Genomic DNA, 21,501 nt, shown 5'->3' on the forward strand with positions numbered 1-21,501 from the left:
TTGTGAAGATGACATCAAAAGCCTGTAATATAAAGAATAATGATAATAGGTAAATGAATTCGAAAAAACTAAAAGCCATGAATTTGGAACTAACTATTTCAGCCAATACTATTAATATGAAGTAAACTCAACCACAATAACAATGAGAATGAGAATAGAAATGTAATGGGTATGAGGTTTTGCTAATCTCAATTTAACACAAAATGTATGATAACTAACTTAGGAATGCAAATTAAATGATATACATTGGCATGGTAATAGCATGAGAATAAACATAGTAATGTCATGGATATGAGGTATTCCTAATAACTTGATTTAACACAAAATGTATGACAACTAACCTAAGAATGCAAATTAAATGATAGAAAAATGAAAAATAGTTCAAAAGATATGAAGTTTATGTTGATAATAAGCATTAGATATAAGTAAAATAGAAGTGAAAGGAGTAAACAAATGCTAAGGGAAAGAGATTGAGCGTCAAAAATGAAGTGGGAAGCAGCGCACGGGCCTGGCAAGAAGGCCGTGTGGAGTTGCAACGACTAGGGTTAGGGTTTTTGAATGGGAAAGAAAGTGAATAGTGTAGGGTATTTATAGATTTTGGGCCACACGGCCAGGGCACACGCTCGTGTGATTCGCGAATTTCAAATTTTGGCACGCCTGACATTTAGTACACGCCCGTGTTCCTCAGGCGTGTGGGTTCACACAGCCGTGTCTAGCTGTGTGTGCAAGCCCTACGCCCGTGTTAATTTAACAGGTTCGACCACGGGTGTTCCACACGGGTGTGTCAAACGCCCGTGTTGTTTTAACAAGTTCGCCCACGGTTCTTCCACACGGGCATGTCGCACGCCTGTGTTGTTTTGGCAGGCTCGACCACGGCCATATCGCACGGTCGTGGCGTTTAATCGTAGCTCGTGTTGGGGAAATCTTTTGCCCTATTTTCACACGGCCTTAAGCACGCCGGTGTGCTTGGCCGTGTCTCTGTGGAAACACCTGTATTCAAGATTTCTATTAATAAGTTAGGAGTTAAATACCAAAATTTAAAGAAATTAATATTGTTAGTGCTTGGGTTGCTTCCCGAGAAGCGCTTATTTATAGTCTAAACTCAACTTACCTCTTCAGTGAATGGTCATGGTGGTTTGAGGAGTTTATACTTTTCATTCCTGCTATCAATCTCATCAAAATAATGTTTTAATCGGGTGTTGTTTACCTTAAAAGTGTCAAACTTGGGATGACTCACATCCACCATAGCGAATAGAAAAATACTGAGTTCTGTAAGAGGGATTTCTTTATTTGGTGTGGTAGTGATAATGTGGGGATCTGAGGCATCTAATAAGACCTTATCACCAACCTTAAGTTGATTTGGAGAGGTATTGGGCTCGTTTTGGCGTAGTTTCGATTTGTCGACTGTTCTTGGTTTGTATGTCCGCCATTCATCGAGTTCCTCGATTTGTAATCTTCGATCTTCATGAACAAGTCCTCTACTGGTGCTTGAGAATGACTCATGTGCTTTCTTCAGGCTCATTTTCTGCAAAGTAGGTTGTACCATATTGTTAGTTTTAGTAGAATGGTTTAAATGATCACCTTCAATTCCTGATGTGTTGCCAGAATTGCGAGCTTGAAGGGTGATTGTTTCGTCACCCACCTGGAGTGTGAGTTCATCTATGCCAACATCAATGATGGTTTTAGCAGTTGCTAAAAAGGGCCTTCCTAGAATTAAGGGAGTGTTGATATCTCTTCTATGTCTAGAACAATAAAGTCAATGAGAAATATAAATTTATCGATTTTAACTAGCACATCTTCAATAATACCTCTAGGGAATCTTATAGTTTTATCTGCTAATTGAATGCTCATCCTAGTCTATTTGGGTTTCTTGAGACCTAGTTTCTTAAACATTTTGTAAGGCATGACGTTGATACTAGCCCCTAGATCAGCTAATGCATGATTAACTTCTAAACTACCAGTTAAGCAAGGAATAGTAAAGTTCCCTGGGTCTTTTAGTTTGTTGGGTAGTTTATTTTGGAGAATGGCCGAGCAAACTACGTTTAGCTCCATATGGTGCCTTGTCCAACTTCTGCTTATTTGCTAAAAGCTCTTTTAAGAATTTCATTGCGTTTGGCATATGCGATAGAGCTTCAATAAACGGTAAGTTAATATGTAATTTTTTTAAGAGTTTAAGGAATTTGCCAAATTGTTCATCTAAGCGGTTTTTCCTTATCGCGTTAGGGTATGGCCCACGAGGTTTATATTCGACAGTCACTGGTTTGTTTGTATTTTGATCTACCTCACCTTGATCTTTGCTTACCACAGTTTCTTGCTGCGGTTCTAGTTCAGGCTCCACAAATCCTTCTTCATTTTGAATATTAATCGCGTTGAGCTGTTCCCTTAGGTTGGGTTCAGTATTACTTGGCAAACTATTTTGTGGTCGTTCAGAGATTAGTTTGGAAAGATGGCCTATCTGAGTTTCGAGTCCTTGGATCGACGCTTGTTGATTCTTAAATGTTGTCTCGATGTTTTGGAAACGAGTTTCTGACACTTATATAAACTTTGAGAGCATCTCTTCAAAGTTTGAGAGCATCTCTTATTGGTCTTTGATTTCCTTGACGGTCCCACAAAAAATTGGGGTGGTTCCTCCAACCTGCATTATAAGTGTTACTATATGAATTGTTTTGAGGTCGAGGATTATTACCCATGTAGTTTAATTGTTCGTTATCCATGTTATGGTCATAAGATTGGTATTCTGAATGGTTTGTTCCACCTCCACTTGCTCCGCACTGCATTACTGGGTGAACCTGTGAAGAATTAAGAAAACCATCAATCTTTTTATTTAAGAGTTCTACCTGATTAGAGAGCATGGGGACCGAATCGAAGTTATAAATGCCAGCTGTTTTCGTTGGCTTTGTCCTCATGACTTGCCACTGATTGTTATTCAGTGACATCTCCTCTATAAACTCATAGGCATCTTTTGGTGTTTTATTGCTGATGGTTCCGCCCGCCGCTGAGTCAACCATTTGCCGAGTCGAAGGATTCAGACCATTGTGCAATGTTTGTACTTAAAGCCAAAGCGGTAACCCATGGTAGGGGCATCTTCTCAAAAGGTCCTTGTATCTCTCCCACACATTGTACCGTGTTTCTAAATCCATCTGCATAAAAGAAGAGATATCATTACGTAATTTAGTTGTTTTAGCCAGCGGAGAATATTTTAGTAAAAAATTTTCGGTCATTTGTTCCCAAGTAGTAATTGACCCTCGTGGTAATGAGTTCAACCACTGTTTAGCTTTGTTCCTCAATGAAAAGGGAAACAACCGAAGATGTATGGCATCATCAGAAACGCCATTAATTTTAAATGTATCGCATAGTTCTAAGAAGTTGGCTAAATTAGCGTTGAGATCTTCATCCTAGAAACCATCAAACTGAAAAAATTGTTGTATCATTTGAATAGTGTTAGGTTTTAATTCAAAAGTATTTGCAGCTACAGCAGGTCTAACTATGCTTGGTTCAGTTCCTGTTAAAGAAGGTTTAGCATAATCATACATAGTGCGTGGTACAAGATTTTGATTAATCGCAATTGCAGGAGGTAGGTGACTGCCTTGGTTTTTAGCCATCTTTTCAGTTGGGGGTTGAGTATCGTCTTCTTGCTTGTTCTCCGTGTATCTTAAGCTACGCCTTATTTCTCTTTGGTTTCTACGAACTGTGCGATCGATTTCTTTGTCAAAAAGTAACAGTCCCGACGGGTTTCTCCTAGTCATAAACTATAAAAACCTACCAAGAGAAAGAAAGAGTAGGTTAATAAATAATAATAATAAAATTAAATTTAATTGCAAGAAAATTAAATGGCTAAAGTAATAAAAATTGAGAGTTCTAATATCTTAGTTCGCCGACAACAGCGCCAAAAACTTGATCGCGTGATTTCGTGATAGGTTTGAAATAATTATAATTACTCATTCTTAAACTAACTATTATTGCGATGTAGGAAAGTGTACCTATCGAACAGTAGTATAGTTTTCCCAAGACCGGATTGTTGAACCCAAAGGAACTAAAAGTACTAGTAATGATTGTCTTTTTATTATCTAGCCTAAGAATAAAAAGGTTTTTTTTTAATTAACTAATCATCTAAACTAAGAACGTACAGAAAAAAGAATTGGGGAATTGCTTTGGAAAAATCGATTAACTTAAGACAATACCTAAGGAAAAATCCACCTAGACTTTACTTGTTATTCTGGCTCCGAATTGGATGATTTATTGATTCAACTTGTTCCGTAGAGATCCCTAAGTTATGTTATTATCCCTATTCAAGACTAATAACATATAATCCCTAAATTGAATAACCGAGACTTTTCTCTAATTAACACTCTAGGGTTGCATTAACTCGATCTATGGATCCCCTTATTATGTTTCACCCTCATCCGCCAAAATCTTGTCACCTTATGTCTAGGTGCGCAATCAACTCCGCTTAATTATGACAAATGTACTCTTAGACAGGGTCTATTCCTCCTCTGAATAAGAGCATGTCTTGAATTAGTATCCTGGGATATCAAAACAAGAATTAAGAACACATAATTAAGAACAAGTTAAATATTTATCATACGATTCAGAAAATAATAACAAGATTAGTCTTAGGTTTCATTCCCCTTAGGTATTTAGGGGTTTTAGTTCATAACTAAATAAGAAAACATCTCAGAAGAATAAAGAATACAAAACATAAACAAAACCCAAAACTCCTGAAGGGAAATTGAAGAGAAATCTTCAGTCTTGATGATGAATCTGGCTTCTGAGATGGATCAATCAGCTTCCTTGGAGTAATTGCTTACTCCCTATTCCATGTGTCCCTTTTCTTCCTTCTCTAAGGTGTATTTATAGGCTTTGGAATGCCTAGAAGCCCTCAAAACCAGCCTTTTTCGAATTGGACTCAACTTGGGCTCGGCAGGGACACTTCCGTGGCACACGCCCGTGTTTGATTACTTCAGGCTGTGCTCGAGCCTGCCAAATTGACACGGTCATGTGGTCTGCCCGTGTGAGGAGGTGCAGGCCGTGTTAATTTAATACTTTGGCCCATTTTCTCTGTTTTTATCCCGTTTCTTATTTCTTTCGCTCTCCTATGCTCTCCTAAGTATAAAAAGATGAAATAAAGCATTAGGAGCATCGAATTCACCAATCCTAATGAGAAATCATCCATAAGATGCATTAAAAATGGGGTAAAAATATTTATAATTTATGGTTTATCAACCAGCCTTCTATTTCACAAATAACACAAGCGCACCCCATGGTGAAAAACTTGGTCTCGCAACACCTTTCTTAGTCAACTCTTGTAACTGTGACTTTAATTCTTTCAGCTCAGTCGGGGCCATCTTGTACGGAGCAATAGAAATAGGTGTCGTCTTTGGCATTAATTCGATGCCAAGGTCAACTTCTCTAATTGAAGGCAAACTCGGCAATTCCTCTGGAAATGCATCCGCATACTCATAAAAAACTAGTATTGAATCAATTTTCAATTCGAATCCCTTTGTATTCAATATGTATGCCAAATAAGCATCATACCCTTTTCTCATACATTTCTGAGCAGTCATTGAAGAAATTACCATTGGCGACTTATCTGCATCCTCTGATTCAAGCCTAAGATTCTCACCGTTTTCACATTTCAATTCAATAACTTCCTGTTTACAATTCACTATAGTATCATGTAGTGTCAACCAATCTATACAAACAGTAACAACATTACGTCAACCGAAAAACAATGACCTCTAACCATCAAAGGGCATTCCGTACATCCTTAATCAACTATCGCATGCTTTCCTAACGGCATTAACACATGTATGCATGAACAATTACACATTACAACCCAATAATCAATTATGAGCCATATCACATGGCTATTACAAAATAAATCATCAACATCATAGGCTTTCATAATTTGGCCAAATAGCATGACACATATCACAAAATGACCAAGTTCCCTATGTAACATCCTAAAAATTTGGGGTTAGTAGAATCAGGTTTAGGAATCAAGAGAGAGTGGTCATGCCTTAATTTTTTTTAAGATTATCTATGCATTTTTGAGGAAATAAATGAGGTATTGGTTTGTTGGTTAAGTATTTGTGAAACGTTCCTTGAAATCCAAGTTCAAATCCCTTCTCTCTTACCATTTTTATTATTTTGCAAATTTTACCTTAAACCTTAGTATGCGACATGCCTTGTTATTAAAATAAATATTGCAAAATTATTTCAAGAATGAGGAAAAAGCCTAATGGTAAAATGTAATATGAGAAAACATGGAAATGAAATAAGGTCCCAAGTTCGAATCACTGCCCTTGCGAAATAATTAAATTTTGCAAAATCCTTTTTTTTAATGTTCGTGCCATCCATACCCTTGAACCCTAAGTATAAATATAAATTTTTATTGTATTTTTCAGCTTTTAATTCAAATTTTACCTACCTTAGCCGTTCACCCTCTTCCTCTCCTATTTTCTCTTCAATTTTCTTTCTTTCTCCCATTTTTGTCGTCGCCTACACTTAGTTTTACCATCTCTTTCTTCTTTTTTCTTTTTGCCACAAGATTTGTTAACATATTCTCCACCATATTGCTGTCATTTTTTCTAATTAAAATCAGCCCCAAATCTGAAATCTTGAATTCCAATATCGATCCCAAATATTGCCAAGAATGTGCCATTGCCGTTTCTCTCGACTAGCTTGGGTAAGGTCTCTTCTCTCTTCAATTTCTTAATTAATCTTGTCCATTAAAAACCTAAATTTCTAGATATGGAATTTGGGCAATTTTAAATTATTTCAAAGGTATTTTTTCATATTTTAGTTAGATCTCAAACTGTTTTAAAATTCAGCCCTAATTTTGGCCACCGTGAGTGGTGGTGTGTGCACCTATGGGAAAAAAAAGTGGCTATTTTGTTTCTTGGCTCTTTCCTATATTTCTCTAGAATTAATTTAAGTTCTTGAACCCATATAATAATATTTTAAACCCATTTCAATTAGGCAATAATGTTCTTGATCGATTGGCCATTTGGATCCTACAAATCGTGAAGTGCAATTAAGGGCAACTAGTTTGTTATTTCGACATAGTTGTTGGGTAAATGTTATGATTCGATTAAATGAAAGAATATAATCATAAACTAGATACTTATTTTCCAGTATATTATTGAATTAGGTGCTAACCCAAACGCCCCAAACCATCCGAAAATGCGAAGAACGATTGTACGTACGGTTTGCATCGATACAGTGTAAGGAATCTAACTAATTTATATTCAAATAGTTATAATTTCAACCATTGGTTTGAGCTCATAAGTGGATGTTTAGGGGCTGGTTTAATGGTAAATTTTTTGAATTTATACTGAATTTTGGGTTAGGTTCATTTAAGGAATTGTTAAAGAAAATTGGAAGATTCGCTAGTGTGCTATAATGAAGCAAAAAATAAGATGTGGGTCCTAAACTCATAAAATTATTTGAAAATGTTAAATATCATGTTATATTTGATAAATTAGCTTGCTGATTGGATTGGATTAATAGATAAATTATTGATTTTGTGAGTGGTCGAACTAGGTATGTTTCGAGCCATACAAGATTGACATGTTGGCAAAATTGCTAGTTCGATAGTAGGAATGTTTGAATGAGTTTGTAAGTGCATATTTGATTTATGAGATATCAGAATGATTGAATGAATGATATAATGTGTTGAGATATTAAACTCATGTATGATTTAAATGCATGAGATATTTGTTATATTGTATATCGAAAGGGTTTTATTTATGAACAATAAAAATTTATTGAACGATATTGATTGATACCAATACAATGGTAATTGGAAAGATTGGAGCATTGTTTCCATTTACTAAAAGTATGAGATTATTAATGTAACACCCCTATCCCGTATCCGTCGCCGGAATAGGTAAAGGGGCATTACCGGACTTGAAACTCATATCCGAACAGTAAAAATTTTGAATATATATATATATATTTTTATAAAGAACCTTCCTTTAGGTAAATACTAAAGACAGTCAGGGATACAATTTAACTGCTATAAGTACACATTCAAAAGATGCCATTTTCGCATGGCTTATAAACATTAACCAAAATATTCTTCGGCCACTGGTCTATTCTTTACATGCCATAAAATAATTCAAAACATAACAGAATAAGCAAAGGATAGTGATAGTGTGACTAGTTGTCGACGATCCCCGAGCCCGTGGCTTCCAAATGAGATCTATAAAACAGAGGAAACAAAGTAAATGGAGTAAGCATTACAATGCTTAGTAAGTTTTAAGCAAGGTCAACAGATAACAATCAAATTATAACATAGTTGTTCAGTATTTTTATTCACTCTTTCCTTCGGGCATACCATCCCTTTACCGAATATGCCCATCTCATCATATATAATAGGCAGATAAATTCTCACTTGATAGTGATCTCTTATAAACATAGGTACATTATATATTTTCACCTAACTTTCCACATTGACCAAACGCACAATAATCATAGAACAGTCTTATTGCTTTACTCACATATGCATCACATAACGACCTTGTGATTTAGTCCAAATCAAGCTTAAATATAATCTCAAAATACATACCTGACCAGCTTAACGCATTGAATGTATTTATTACCAATTGTTACTGTGAAGTCGTATAATATTATGCTTTACTCGAATCTTCAGCGAAACCTTTAGCTCGAATAGTCCCCACACGTAGTTATCGGGTCTTACCCGGACAAAATCTCCACACATAGTCATCGGGTCTTACCCGGACATAATCTCCACACGTAGTCATCGGGTCTTACCCGGACATAATCTCTACACATAGTCATCGGGTCTTACCCGGAATATATTTCCAAGTTTCATGTACATTTAATAACATGTTACAACATTCACATCGACTGTCATATTTGTAATTCATTTGCCTCATCAAATATCTAATAATACACACCTTTCACATTTGGTCATTCGGCCACAATATACACACATCTCCTACATATTTCACACTAGCCATTCGACTTTACCACATATACATATCTCACACATATTTCACACTAGCCATGCGGCTTTACCACATATACATATCTCATACATATTTCACATTAGCCATTCGGCTTTACCACATATACATATCTCATACATATTTCACATTAGCTATTCGGCTTTACCACACACATATATATTTATCCTGTACATCAATTTCAGCAATAGCTTATAAGCAACTCAAATAGTTTCATCAATGTTTACAACAAATTCACATATTCACTACAAGCTGTTTTCCTGAGCAATAGTCACTAAATTATTTATAACTGGAGCTACAAAACTCAAAATCAATTTCTGTTAATTTTCCCTGAATATAGACTCATATATCTTCCATCCATAAAATTTTCAGAATTTTTGGTTTGTCCAATCAATACCAGATTTTTCTTAAAGTTTCCCCTGTTTCACTGTTTGACTAATCTGACCAGTCTTCACTACGAATCAAATTTCTCATTGTACAGAATTAAAAATTTGTTCTATTTGATTTCATTTGAAACTAGACTCATTAAGGAGTCTAATAATATAAATTTTATCTTATAACCATTTTTGTACAAATTATAATGATTTTCTAAAAACAGAACAGGGGATTTCGGAGTCATTCCGACACTGTCTCACACAACTTTAAATATCTCTTTATTGGAAATTTCTTTGCTTACACGGTCTCTTTTATAAGAAACTAGACTAATTAAGATTTGATTACATATTTTATTCAGCCTATAATTCCACACCAACAATTTATAGTGATTTTCTAAAATCACGTTACTGCTGCTGTCCTAAGCAAATTATTACAATTTGCTCTTAAATTTCCAAGTCTAAACACTTATGAACTTACCATTTGATTTAAGACATATCATGGCCACATCATATCTTATTAAATCAACTCATTATGTCCTATTATGATTGAATTTACTCAACGTTTAATCACTTAAAACTTACCTCGGAAGTGGTCGACGACTAGATATCCACGGCTATTCGTTTACTTTCTCTTTTCCCCTATCCGACTTTGATCCTTTTTGCTCTTAAGCTTAAGTAAAACAACAGATTTGCTTAAGTACTTAACTAATATTATTCACTTAACAATCACATTTGGCAATCACATATCATTTAAATCTATATCTAAAACAATAGATTTCAATATGTATCATATTTAATAAAACATGCCATGACTCGATTTCATGCTTATTTAATTTATATCTAATTCACATTCACAAGCAAGGAGTCACTTAATTTATCATGCTTTCTTATACATGAATTTAATCATATTGCCGAATGTCCTTATGTATACATGGTACATACATAAGGCATATATATATATACCTATATATGACCATTACAATTTAAACATTTAATCATAATCGGCAAGCTTTATTTCAACTATTTAAGGTGCAAACATCAATTAACAAACAAACATTATCAACCCATTTTTATTACACGTTTTCCCCAACTTAACACCCCCAAATTATCAAACTTTAACAAGTTTAAAGCTCATCTAATGACCATTTATAAACTAAGGCATCAACCATTCAAATTCAACTCATCACAACATGGCGAATACACATTTCTCCTACTTCCATTCTAAATAAAAGTTTATCAAGCTTCCATCTTCATTTAACTATGTACCATTTAGAACTATCAATACTTTACACCCTTTAACAAATTATAATCAATTGCCAAATGCATCTTTGACAATTTAAACCATAACTCAAATTCTTACAATTTAAGCTTAGAAATTTCTATTCATGTAAATTTTAGCAACATGGAGTCCATTAAACACTCCAAAATTCCATTTGAACAACAATTGTTCAACCTTTTAGCATAATTTCAATCTGACAGCAAGCATTATTTAACATTCAAAGCTATTTTATTAGACCATCCGAATAGCTTAATTAACACCGATTTATAGCCCCTTGAACAATGAATTAAACCCATTCGATTAGCAACCAAAACTAATATTTAACAACCATTGTTTTCTTTTATTTCAAACATGCAGCAGACCAATTCCTCCACATATTACAGACATTCAAATCAGCATTTACATGCTGGAACAATTTGTTTTCAAGCTGCAGTTTCCAGCAGGTCATTTATGCATTTAATTGTCAAATTGTTACGTCACTACTAACAACTGAAACTTAGTAAGAATAACATAATATTTTAGCTATTAGACTCAATTTATCAACCCCTAATCGGCATGAAAATAGAACCATTAATTTGTTCAAATTTTGGACAAGATAACGAAGGCACAAAATTGGACAAGAGTAATTTTTACAACTAATCAAAGAGCTTCTCTTTTCTTTTCTACAACCCGCATTCATGCCTTCCAACCACAATCCATCATCATTTTTCTTTACAACAAAGTTAAAGATAGAGGGGAGCTTAGAAAGCTTACCAACTTAGGATACAACTCTTAAACAAGCTAAATCCTTAGTTTTCTTCAACATGCAAACTGTCTCCATTTTTCTTTTTGTTGCAGCCCTCTTCTTCTTCTTCGATGGATTACCGAGTTACTTGAAATTTCAGCTACCTAACTAGCTAAAATCATAGTTTTTCCTCCTTCTAGCCATCTTCTAAGCCAAAAATTAAAGCAACCCAACTTTCTTCTTCCTCCCTCAAGTCACGGCAATGGAGGAGCAAGGGTGAGACAACTTTTGTTTCTCCCCCCATCAACTAGTATTTTATTATTTCTCCCCCCATCAACTAGTATTTTATTATTTCTCCCACAACATTTTAACACAATATGTTTACAATATGTTTTAACGCATAGCATGGCTAGCCACTACCTAACATTTTGGGTAATTTGACATGAAAGTACAAGCATTTCCTAACATGCATTAATAGATCCTTATAGATTAACCTATCACATTTCAAAAGTGTCACACATAAGTCCTATTTAATAAAATTCACTTTCAATTAAAAAAATTCAAACATGCAATTTTCACACATGCATATATACATATAATAAGCATTAAGTATGACGGTTAATTATTTTTATGACTCGGTTTTGTGGTCCCGAAACCACTTTCCGACTAGGGTCACATTAGGGGTGTCATAATTAAGGACATGTTGAGCATGTCAAATGAATGTGACAATTATTGAGATATGATTATGTATAAAATTGTGTGACATATTGCATATGCATTGGGTTGGGATTTTGTGGTTGACGGAGGAGTTCCGCGAAGTACCGACGGAATATTAAGTCTGCATTATTCATAGTTAGTGCACTACACCTGGAGTACCAAGGGTATTGGCAATTTTATCACATATTATATGTTATTGGTGATTGTATCGCACTATTTGATAACCAGCAGATTTTCTACGTTATTGATTATTTGGTGGTTTTACCACATCAAGCTATGCTCATAATGTTTTGGAGTTTGGTAGACGGGTTTTGGGGAACTCGTGGTGTGTAACAGATGGTATGGGTAGGAACCTTTTTTGCATTGCATCATGTGCAAGACATATTTGAATGTTATTTATTTATGCTACGCATTGTATTTTGTTATATTGAATGGTATCGAAATTAATGATTGTTACTCTAATGAATGATGACCTATGCTTACACACTGTTTGACATAGATTTGATAATGGCTATGTAATGACATGAAATTCCTATAGTGGTTCTGTTTTCTTCTGTTAATGCTAATATGTTTCACTATATTTGATTTTTTTCCCATTTAAATAATTATTCGACTCACACTGAGCTTTTCATAAGCTCACCCCCAATAGTGTTTAACTTTTCAGGTAAACATCAAAATTAGGATAGGCTCGGCATTCAGAGAATCACTTTGGACCTCAGACTATTCTTAATAAGTATTATTTAGTCTTTATTGGTTTTGGCTTGTAATTTTTAATTATCTCTAATCTGTGGCTTGGTAACTTTTCTTTTGGGGATTTTTGCATGCATGAATCTCAAGCATAATAACCGAATAATGCCTGATATCAGGCTTAAGTAAATTTTGATACTATTCCCTAGTTTCCACTACATTGCAAAGGAACTATTTTTGAAAAACAAATCGATAAGGAAACTAATTTTCCAAAATGACTTGAAAAATGGTTTTTCCGCTGCATTTGTTTAACTTCGAGTTTTTGTATTTTAGAGCAGCAACAAGCAAACGGGTTTTCAAAAACATCACTATCAACAATAAAATGAATCCTAAGCATACATGACCTAATGAATGTATGCTTTTAAGCTAACTCAAAGTAAAACTAAGGTTTTCTCTAAAAATGAGTTTTTTTAAAAGTCTTAAAAAGTAACATAAGTTAGCTTAGCCATTTCGGTGGCTAATGTAGCCTTCTCAATCTAGCCATAACATCTAGTCTGAGTTTGGGAGATTACACCCTATACATGCCATACTCAAAATAACAATTTCATTATACCCAATATTCTTCTGATAGTGTGATCGAATACTCTGCCAGCTTCCGATCCCCGAGCTAGCTTGGCGGAACTACAAAGGATGAAAAGAAAGGGGGTAAGCATTAAAGCTTAGTAAGTCCACATGCAAATAATATGCAATGATAGTAAAACATAACCATACAAAAAAAAATATCATAACCACAAAGATTATTCATCATCAAATCATTTTAGCTCCTTTATTAAGTGTCTATATATATACTTTGTAACGCTACAAAAATCCCGAAATCCTGAATTTTCTTTTTTTTTTCAGTTCTGATAAAAAAAGTGCTAGGTATTTTTGGTTAAGTAGGTAATAGTAGGTCTTGGCTAGGGTTTAAGTTCGAACTGAGGGGAGAAGAAAATTATGCGTTAATAGTTAAAAGAACCTTGTTGACAAGTAGTTGGGCTTTTAAATAAAGATGGGGGAAAATGGCATCAAAAAGCCTTGCGGATGAGTGGATAAGTGATGCCACTTAGGGTGTAGGGACGTGGCGTTAGTGGCTAGCAAGGGATCCAAGGTTTGAATCCTAGCTTAGTTTTTTTAGGATTTTAATTTTGGGCCTTCTAGAAGGTTGGAAGTGGCATGAAGATTGACTCGAAGGGGAGTGTTCAGTAAAGAAATCTGAGGAAAGGATCAATGGGTTATCCGGGAGAAAAATGAGTAGATGAGAAGTGAGAAGCAAGTGGAGCCGAATTGGGAACTTGGGCTTAAGGAATTCGGCTATAGGGACTATAAATGGGTGTCAAGTGAGAGGTTGTCAGGTTAATGCCGACTTTCGTTTCACCCTGTTACAGGAAACCTTCTTCCCTAAAAGCCAAAAACCCTCTGTTTCTCTTTTTCTTCCTTGTGTTGATTTCCATTCTTCCTCTACTTCATTGCTGACTTTTCTTTCTTTTTCCATGGATACAAAATAACCCTCTTTTGCCATACAAAATCGTAAAGGGCCGAACACCTCTTGGCCAAATACCCTTGGTGCAACTACTACTCATTCTACTACGGTCAGATATAGTGTAAGTGTTTGTTCTCCCATTCGATTTTGCTAAAAATCTATTACACTATTCTTCCCTCACTCTTTCTAATCAACTTTGGTAGGGAATTAGTATCGGATCTCGGGTTTTAGCTCTCTACCGAATTGCTCCTTAGGTGTTTTGCGGTTTTGGTAAGTATTTCCCTCTTATTGGCTAAGGTTGGCCGAATGGTCTTAAGTGAGATAAGGGGGTGAATTATGAAATCTCCCTAGTATTTGGTTTTAATAAGTAAGATTAATGCAGATCTAATAAATACGTGATCAAGGAAAAGCTAATAGGGATTGGTGTTCATGGTAAGGTTAAGGTGAGTTTTCGATTTTTGGTAAAGATATGTATTAAACATGTGATTAATAGAAGGGAGATATCGATTGTAGGTTTGGGGCTAAGGAGATCGCAACACGCTAGCTTACCAGATGTGTACATACACTGCACACACAAGTAGATTGGCAAAAGTCGAAACGCCGAAAAGCTGAAAGTTTGGCTACGGTAGTCATGGGAGTGCACGAACACTCGTAAGGGGGAAACCGATAGGTTGCCTAAGGCCATGGGCGATTCCGTGGACTTGGGTTGTGAATTGGCCTAATGGGCCAAATAGGCTAAATGGGCCCAATGGGCTGTTAGGCCATAATAGGAAAAATTTGATAAGTGATGCTATGTGATTTGGGCCAGATGGGCCATATAAAGGAGATTGGGCCTAATGGGCCATAGGAATGTGAATTCGGTCTAATGGGCCATATGAACGTGAATTGGGCTAGATGGGCCATATAAATGAGATTGACTACATAAAACTTAATTGAATTGCTGAGACCATAGACAAGTCATAGGGTTAAGGTGTGGCAACGGGTATATGCATGTCTAGGATTGGATCTAGGGAGAGCTTAGTACTTAAGTGGACTTAATGACCCACCCCTTCTTCTCTGGAATCCTACCTGGTGCATAGTACTTGTTCATCTTAGCTCATAGGATTTGTTAACGGGCCAAAGTAAGTGAAAATCGTAATAAGGGAAAAATTACCGAAATGCCCCTAAGGGCAAAAATGACCAAAATACACCTACGTGTTGAATGTAAGTTTTATGAATGTGACATGCATATCTGCTGTATACATATGAAATTCTGCTTAGGTTGCATATGGGATGCAGACTATGGAACGGAGGAAGAATATGAGGATTGCATGGTTGCTTGATAATCGTGGATCCACCAACGGCTTTTAAGCCCAATATGTGAATGAAGGTAGTTCCACAATCGGGCTACCATGGATGTGTAACGGTTGGGTGGGTCAATATTTATATCCCCACATGATGTGTCAGGGGATGGAGCCGGTGTGCAGCGGATGGATTATTGGGATGGGATTGCATTGCATTGCATGTTTGATGTATGGTGTTTATTAAATACTTGTTGCTCGTCGAGGGTTGTACACACTGAGTTTGTGAAAAGTCACCCCTCTTTTATTTTATTTTCAGGTGATGACTTTAGGGCTGTCACATATTTATTATTGGGTTATTATTTATATGCAATGTAATTATGAGAGATTAAACATGGTTTCTTAAATTATAACATGTTATTCTACGTTTCTGCAACTAAATTTTTAAATGATATGTTTTCTTAAATCAAATGTTTTAAACAAAGTTTTCGCAACTGGAAGAGAGTTTTTATAAGTTAACTAAGGTTTCATATCTTGAAGAAGGGTTTTTAATAAAAACAAGGTTTTCACTAAAACACTTCAATGTGACACGCCAGATTCAACCATAACGTCCGGGCCGGGTTTGGGGTGTTACATTTAATGGTATCAGAGCTAGGTTGCGAAATGCAGGCTGTGAAGTGGGCCTTATTACTTGATTTCTTTTTGTGTTTTAAAAATATATATCTACATTTTTTAGTGAATTACAATGTTTTAAAAGGGAAGTCTTGCTGAGTGGCACACCGAGTCTCTGACCTCGAACCAAGTAAGTTCTTTATTCTTAAACCAGTTTAAATTATTATACAGTAGATAGTTAGAGGGCTACTCTAGATGATTAGGTAGAATGAAACTAAAACCCGAAGGATCTTGAAACTGTAGAGGATTTTCGAAAATAATCTTCTTTTTAAATACTTTCATAAAACATTGGGTTAATTATTGAACTAACTAAAACTGCATAAAATTTTTAATCCAGAAAATACGTGAATTGACGATGAGTGCTAGAAGAGGTGTGAGAGGCAGTGGTCGAGGCCGCGGAAGTGCTAGGACTGAATCGTCGACATCAGGCCATATGCCTGATGTTGGAGTAGAAGACGCTCCGGCTTCACCTGTAGCTGGGACTGGGCCGTATGATCGGGCCACAGGAGAAGATGCATTGTCACAGGCAATGCTAAGGATTTTGGAGAGGGTCGCTGGGCCTAATAATGGCACAAGAAATAAGGGGTCCATTCCGGAGTGACTTCGATCAAATGGGGTTGAGATTTATAAGGGCGTGGCTTTTGTGGCTCCTAACGTGGCTGAATATTGGTTGGAGGCCACGGAAAGGATAATGGAGAATTTGGACTGTTCACCTGAACAAAAGCTGAAAGGGGCAGTGTCACTGCTAAGGGAAGAAGCTTACCAGTGGTAGCTGATAGTGAAAGAGGGCACTCAACTTGAGCAGGTCACTTGGAGTTCTTCAAAGCTGCATTCCAAGGAAAGTACGTAGGTGCAAGCTATGTGGATACTAGAAGGAAGGAGTTCTTGAACTTGACTCAGGGAAACAAATCGGTGGCGGAGTATGAGGTGAAATTTCTGCGTCTTAGTAGGTATGTAAGAGTAAGGGTGGCAACGGACTATGAGCGTTGTGTTAGGTTTGAGGACGGACTTAGAGATAGCCTCAAGGTACTGATAGCACCATAAAGGGAGTGAGCTTTCTTGGAGTTAGTGGAGAAGGCAAAGATAGCGGAGGAGGCAAAGCGCACTGAGCGCTTAAATCAGGAAAAAGAAAGCAGTAGGAATAAGAGGGAGGCTGAGACTCCTAGTGTTGGACAGAGGCCTAGGGCTAGGGCCAGAGTTAATGGGCCAGTTAGGGCAGGGCCCCCTGTTGCTAATCTCAGGGTGCCACCTTGTGCTGATTGTGGGAGAAGCCATAGAGGCGAGTTTTGGAAGAGAATGGGAGCTTGTTTCGCTTGTGGGTCTATGGAGCATAGGATCAAAGATTTCCACCCCCCCCGAATGATAGGTCTAGTGCCAGTAGTGGGTCAAGGTGGTGCTCAGCCACCAAAGGGTGGTTAGCTGCCGCCAAGGGGTCGAGGGTAGGCCAGAGGCGGTAACAGCAATGGACTTGGATGTGGAGCACCAGGCAAAAATACAGGCCATCCTGAGGCGAGACAACTAGATTTGGTTTATGCTGCTTGTCGCTAAGAAAACAGGGATGCCCCAGATGTGATAACAGGTACGTTCTATATTTACGAGTTACCTTACACTACGTTGATTGATATTGGATCAACACATTCGTATGTTGTATGCAATATGACTGAACTTTTGGCTGATATGTTTGAGATTACTGCGAATGGGATGACTGTGATAAGTCCGTTAGGTTAGTCAGTGGGAGTGAATAATTTGTTTAGGGAGGTACCCTTAGTAGTCTAAGGGGTTACCTTTTTAACAGATTTTATGGAGCTACCACCTTGAATTGCACTGCAAAGTGAATGGTGTTAAGAATGGTAGAGGATAAGAAAGTAGTGGTGATTGGTGAACGATAAAATTATCTGACGAATGTAGTTTCGGCATTAAGGGGGGAGAAGTTGGTTCGAAAGGGATGCGAAGCCTATTTGGCTTATATTAGCAATGTGGAGGTTAGGAGCCCTACTTTTAAGGAGTTGAGAATGGTTAAGGAATTTCCCGATGTATTTCCCGAGGAGCTGTCTGGGTTGCCACCCAGCAACGAAGTAGAATTTGGAATCGAATTGTTACCTGGTACGGCTCCGGTGTCCATCGCTCCTTATCAAATGGCACTAAAGGAGTTGGTGGAACTTAAGGCACAGATTCAGGAATTGTTGGATCAAGGTTTCATCCGGCCAAGTGTATCTTCGTGGGGAGCCCCGGTGTTATCCATGAAGAAGAAAGATGGGACGTTGCGAATGTGCATCGACTACCAGCAGTTAAACAAGTTAACTATTAAAAACAAGTACCTTCTGTCGAGAATTGATGATCTTTTTGATCAGTTTAGGGGGGTTTCCATTTTCTTAAAGATTGACTTGCGTTCAGGGTATCACCAATTGAGGGTTAAGAAGGCAGATGTTCATAAGATAGCCTTCAAAACTCGTTATGGGCACAACGAGTTCTTGGTGATGCCATTCGGGCTAACGAACGCACCGGCCGCTTTCATAGATCTCATGAATCGGGTTTTCCAACCCTACTTGGATCGGTTCATGGTAGTATTTATCGATGACATTTTGGTGTACTCAAGAGATGAGAATGAGCATGATGCGCACTTAAGGATTGTGTTGCAGACTTTGAGTGAAAAGCAGTTGTATACCAAATTCAGTAAGTGCAAATTTTGGCTAAGAGAGGTTACTTTTCTAGGACATGTGGTGTCAGCTGAGGGGATTAAGGTGGATCCCTGGAAAATTGAAGCGGTGTTTGACTGGAAAACACCCAAGTCAGTATCAGAAATTTGAAGTTTTCTGGGCTTGGCAGGATACTATAGGCGGTTTGTTGAGGGCTTTTCAGTAATTGCTGCACCTTTAACTAAGTTGTTGAGGAGGGGGTACCGTTTCTTTGGACAGACAAATAGTAGGAGAGTTTTGGAAAACTTAAGAAGGTTTTAACTGAGGCCCCTATGTCGATTCAACTAGTGCCTGGAAAGGAGTTTATGATTTATAGTGACGCATCGCATGTGGGCTTAGGATGTGTTTTGATGCAAGAAGGAAAGGTGGTTCCGTATGCGTCACGGCAACATAAGAATCACGAGGTGAATTACCCAACCCATGATATGGTGCTAGCTGCAGTGGTTTTCGCACTAAAGATATGGAGGCATCACTAGTGTATAATTCATTCGGACCATAAGAGCTTGAAGTACCTCCTTACCCAGAAGGAGCTCAACCTTAGGCAGCATAGGTAGGTGGAATTATTGAAGGACTATGACTACACGATTGAATACCACCATGGCTGTGACAGCCCAAAATTGACCCTAGTCGGGATGTGGTTTCGGGACCACAAAACCGAGGCATAAAAATAATTTAAAATTTATTTTGATGCCTATGATATGTGTTAAATTGTGTGTGACATTTTTGATGATTTGATTTAGTGTTATAAATGTGAATTTCACTAGAAAGGGCCTAGTAGTAAACTTTGAAAGTATGATAGGGAAATGTGTGATGACTAATTAAAGCATGCATGCAAAACAATGGACTTGCATGTCAAATACCCCTTTTATAGGTGGTGGCGGCCATGGCAAGAGAGGATGGGCAAAACATGTCATAAACATGTTTTGTTGGTGCATTAGGGAGAAATAATAAACAAAGGTGTATGGGTAAGAAAAGAATGAAAAAAAAAAATATGTGTGAGTGTGGTATTCCCCCATTGCCGTGAGTTGTAGAGAAAGAAAGAAAGAAATTTGTTCATCCTTTCTTTGAGCCAAAACTAAGGAAGAAGGAGGGATTTTTGCTCCATTTTTGGTTTAGAAGAGATCTAGAAGGAGATTTGGCTATACTTGCATCAAGATTAAGGTATGTTTGAGGTTGTGTCATGAGATTCATGCATGTTTTAGTTGCTAACTTGATGTTCATGTTAGCCCATGGTCCAAATCCTTGTGCCATGGAAATGGTATTTGGCCAAGGTTGATATTGTGTTAAAGCCATTGCATGCTAAATGTGAAGCTTGTTGATGATGCATGCAATGATGGATTGACTACTCTTGAAATTTCTTTTAGCATTCTTGAGTAAGACATTGAATCCTTTGTTTAACCATGACCAAAAAAAATTAAAAGGGGTATGGTGTGTGATGTATTCGGCCATGGTATGCTCATGAGCATGGTTTATGCTTCTTGCATGTTAGTTAAAATTTGTGTTTTGGATGGTTATGGACACCTTGAAATTCGGCCTTGCACCTATATGTGTATATGTTTGCACATGATGTTTTGGTTATGAAGTAAGTGATAAATATGTTTGTTTAAAGAAGAAAGTGTTGAAGAATGTTTGTGAAATTGCAAGTACATTCGGCCTAGTACACATATGATGTGAAAATCTTGCAATTTATTGTTGATTTTGTGCAAGTATGACTAAGTATAATCGGCCACATGAGGGGAATTATTGTGCATGCATTCGGTTAGAGGCAAGCTTGATGGTGCCTATTCTTGACTTAGGTAATCGGCTACCTTGTTGTGAGCTAAGGCCGAATGTGTGCGTAATTAAAGAAAATTGACTAAAGTGCTTAGTTATGTGATGTTGAGTCAATGATGTGTGTATTCGCCAAGGCTATGGCGAGACTTTAATAAATTGAATTTGTTTGAATTAGCTCAAGAGCTTAGAGGGCCACAATTGGATAAGGGGAAGGAAAAAGTGATCGAATAGCCGTTGAAGCCGTTCGACAACATCCGAGGTAAGTCCTCAAGAAATGACCCTACTCGAATTATGTGAAATGAAATATGGATGTGTAATGATTATTGATTTATGTGTGTATGAGTATTTGAATGATACCCGGGCTAAGTCCCGAAGGCGATTATGCTAGTGATATGTTTGTGTTTGAGCCTTAGTAACGAAAATGAAACATGGATGTGTAATGATTATTGATGTATGTGTGTGCATGAGCAATTTAATGATATCCGGGCTAAGTCCCGAAGACATTTATGCTAGTAATTATATCCGGGTTAAGACCCGAAGGCAATTGTGCTAGTGACTACATCCGGGCTAAGACCCGAAGGCATTCGTGCAAGTTGTTAAATCTGGGCTAATACCCGAAGGCATTTGTGCAAGTCGTTCTATCCGGGCTAAGACCCGAAGGCATTTGTGCATGTGGTTATATCCGGTTGTTTTCCAAAGAAGCTTGGGCTGGAGGTGAGCGTTGGTTGCTGTAATAAATTTAATTAGTACGCTCGAAAAGCCCAAAGGATAAGGTATGTTTATATGT

This window comes from Gossypium arboreum, chromosome 8 (assembly GCF_025698485.1).
Source record: "Gossypium arboreum isolate Shixiya-1 chromosome 8, ASM2569848v2, whole genome shotgun sequence".
NCBI lineage: Eukaryota > Viridiplantae > Streptophyta > Magnoliopsida > Malvales > Malvaceae > Gossypium > Gossypium arboreum.